At 32.6% G+C, this 3,889-nt stretch overlaps 1 long non-coding RNA gene across 6 annotated transcripts; it reads left to right on the plus strand.

The window, feature by feature from the left end:
- Positions 1 to 533: 533 nt before the first annotated feature.
- On the plus strand, positions 534 to 3,119 carry LOC147293066 (uncharacterized). 6 transcript variants are annotated; one of them, XR_015120629.1, is made up of 7 exons: positions 534 to 821; positions 1,260 to 1,324; positions 1,570 to 1,661; positions 1,876 to 1,922; positions 2,188 to 2,523; positions 2,648 to 2,691; positions 2,919 to 3,119. It is a non-coding gene; the product is annotated as an uncharacterized LOC147293066 (long non-coding RNA). The 6 variants fall into 6 exon arrangements; XR_015120631.1 differs by having other exon boundaries at positions 534 to 718; XR_015120627.1 differs by having other exon boundaries at positions 1,260 to 1,661.
- Positions 3,120 to 3,889: the final 770 nt, after the last annotated feature.

Below are 3,889 nucleotides of genomic sequence, written 5' to 3' on the forward strand. Positions count from 1 at the left end.
TGGACATTGGTAATGTTAGCAGCAAGTCAGCACAGTGGCAATATCTGTAAACTTTTCTTTGTGTTTTGTCCGGTTGTTAATTCACATAGTTTCTCTTAATTTCATTTTGGTAAATAATGACTGTCATGATATTTTAAAAAATTTCATTGACTAATTTGTAAAATTAAAAATATTTATTAATTTTTTTGTAATTAGCCCATTTTTTAAACTCGCAAGTTTTAATTAAAAATAACCGAAAATCATATATGTGGTCTTAAATTTACATTTTCAAACAAGAATTCAAGAAAATCTTAAAATTAAAATTTAACACTAAAATTTTTGTGAGCCTTAAGTTCCCTAGAAAATAAACACAAAAATGAGAATTGAAATTAACATAAGAACCAAATTGAAAAAATTTAAACTAGAAGAACCAAATGTGATTTGTGATCAAAATACAAAGACAAAAATGTTGTTTACCCAATTAAAAAAAAATAATAAAAAATAAAACAGACCCAAGCCCACCCGACCCAACTGCAATGCCTAGTACCCATAGGGCCATACCAGTGGCCTCCGTGCAACGTTGGCAGCACCCCACCCTGTGCAGAGACAATTTCAATCCGAGCTGTTTAGGGACTTTGGCTGCAATTTCCATTTCCAATGTACCAAATCCTTTGATTTTTGGTATGCACACCCTTCACTAGAGAAGTATTCAGGGGATACCTATTTACCCAATTTCAAGGTAAAGGTATTATCTTCTCTTCAGATTTCTCTGTCGGTTTCTTCCCTCCTTAACCCATGCACATACTCCAAACCTTGTACAAGGACATGTCCTGATTGTGTTGGTAAGATTCTTTCTCAATCTAAGGTTGGAAGATACTGTTTTAGGGAGGGAGCTTTCTATATCAGGAGAAAGCTCCCTATGTAGCCTTGGTAAAGAAGATGAATACTAAATTCAATGTTTTGGGTAGTTTGTGAGACTAACGGAAAACTCATTTCCGTTACAGTTCCTCTTTCTCTAATGCAAAAGAGTCAAACTCAAATATATGATATTCATAAGAAAATTGATTTGAGGAGAGGTGTTGATAGTTTAGCATGTGGTTTTTGGTGTTGTCAGATAATCTTAAATAACTTTAAGTAGTGCATCAATTATTAATTTAGCAACATTCTTATTATTAATATCAGTATATATTACTGAATTTTTTTTTAGTACATACTTAATGGAATGAGAGTTTAATTCACTGATTTTTTTTTTTTCTGGTTTGATTGATTATTTAAAATAGGAGTAAGCGAAACATATATTCCACTAAGAGGGTGCTATACTACTAAAGTCTTCTTGGCACTCCTGGTATGGAATATCATTCTTTTTAGAGATAAGGACTGTTAATGTATCAAGTCTATTTTCTCATGCACAAGCTATCAAGTCTCAAGGACTGTTAATATATCAAGTCTATTTTCTCATGCTCAAGCTATTTTCTCATGGTTTTGTTGTTCATATGACTGGTAGAGAATAATATGTTGTGGGGGAATTGTTGATGATATGGCAGATATGATTATTGCTCAAGTTCTTTACCTTGATGTTCTTGTTCCTAGGGTATGCGAGGTGTTTTTCTTAACTATCAGTCTTGTTACTTCTTTTTGGTGGCTCCCTCTCATGCATGTATCTTACAGTGATCTTTGGAAAGGTAAGGACTATTGTGCAAATGCTTGATCAGTTAGTTTGTCTTCTGATTTTCAAACAGAATTTTGCCATGTATTTCAATTCACCAAGAGGACCTGGTACTGCTGTTATAATCTTCCATCTGAAGTTGTCTTTGTGTGTTTACAATTTTTATAAGGCTATTGTTTTTAATTACTTGACTAACTTGTTTTTTATCTGCATTGGTGTCTCCACTGTAGGTGTTTGAATAGCAGCTAGGTACTGCTTCTGTACACTATCTACATAGGTACATGTTTATATATAAACTTTTCTCTTCCCCTGATACTATTAACGAGTCTTCCAAGTGTGTGTCTGTATGTGTTTGGTGATTGGTGATTGGTGTTAGCTCAGATAGCTAGATTTAAAGTATGAGTGTTGGTAATGGAAATTTATTTTAAACATATGGTTATTTCTTCTGCCTTCCAGATACTTTTGACTTGATTTACTTAATCTTTTATTTTCTTTTACTCTCATTTTCTTTTTCTTTTCTGAAATCTTTGTATTTGGAGCAGCTACTTAATCTGTTGTGCATTGGAGCAGCTACAGCTACTTATATGAGAGAATTGATTGGCTGATCTAATCGACTAGACTCCCCATTACTCTATACTTGTGAAAGTGCATTTGTATCATCAGGTTTGGGGTTTTTATTATCTTTCTTATTATGATTCTTAATTTTTTTTTTCTAATTATACTTAGTGGTGGATATTTTAGAGAATTTAAATAACACTGTGGGTATTTTATTGTTAGTTTTTTATATTGACCCTGCAAAGTACAAAAGCATATCAACAGGTTTCGGAACTGCTCAAGGAGGAAGGCGTTAAAGGTTACATTGCTCAAGGCGCTTATGGGTATGCTTAATATATATACTAAGAAAACACAGACAGACACATGAATAATTGATTTAGATTTTAAAATTATGTAATACAGGCTACTGTTTATTATGATTTACATGTGAACAATTCTCCATTGCAGGTTGTACAAGGGCCTTGTTCCTCTATGGGGCCGTCAAATTCCATGTAAGTTGGCAATAATACATGAGCATCTTTATTTAGGTGCTAATGTGAATTACAGAATTTAACATTTTTTGCATGTTATTGGCAATTAAGGACTTGTCTATGGTACTGTGAGGGTTCTAATTCTTTCATTCTTTTATTGACTTTATAGATAGCTTCAATTTATTTATGCTGTTCTTTTATTGACATCCCTCCTAGTTTTTATTGACTGTGGGAAGTAGTTTTTGCAGTTTAAAGGAAAGGGATGTGTCACTCTAGCTAATAGAGTCGGCCAATCTTAGTTGAAGCATTTATCCAAGATTACGTAGAATAGGAAACTTGTGGTAATTGTATGTATTGCCAATGTGAAATGACTTGTTTAATTGTAATTTGTAGTTTACTGAACTCCTTAAAATTGTTTTGTACTCATGTAATGACTTGTTTCTATAATGCCCTTCTACAACATCCATTATATTTTTTTAGATGCTATTTATTAATCAAAATTTTTTAAATGAGAAATATTCATTTTACTACTATTTATATTTCTATCAATTATTTATTAATCCATTATATTTATTAATCACAATTTTAATATTCACAATTTTTTTTTTGGTTACAAAGGGAGGCCAAGGAGAGGCCTAGAGGGGGGAGGTGGGGATCGAAACCTGGTGAGGTGGGGAGCAGCACAACTGCTTGGTCAACTGGCCTACCCCAAGTCCTCTACTTGCAATGAAATTAATCACATATAATTGACAAGTACGTTGTATCTATTTTTAGAAACCGTGATGTAGGTTTGGTATCTTTTCACACCTTAGAAGTTCCATGTGACCCTCATTGACTTCATCAACGTATTCACACACGAAAACATACTATGTGTCATTTATTCCAACATTAAGGCATAAGGACTAAGATTTCAGGAATTTAGTGCTATAAGTTGGTAATGAAGAATTCGTACACATAAGAACTTCACACAAGTAGACAGCCTATATATAATTAGTGAAATTAACTTAATTAATGAGTCAACGCCAGTCTTTGTATTTACCCATCATCTAGCTAATGCATGATGATGGTGAAGAATATCATATATGACATATACATAATGTACATAAGAAACTATATATGGACCATGCATGTTGACAAACAAGTAAAATAGAAAATGACAAAAAAGTCAATAAAACATTTCGAAATTACATTATAGTCAATACAAAATTTCATATCTCAT

The sequence above is a fragment of the Dryas octopetala genome, chromosome 2 (assembly GCF_963921425.1).
Source record: "Dryas octopetala chromosome 2, drDryOcto1.1, whole genome shotgun sequence".
NCBI lineage: Eukaryota > Viridiplantae > Streptophyta > Magnoliopsida > Rosales > Rosaceae > Dryas > Dryas octopetala.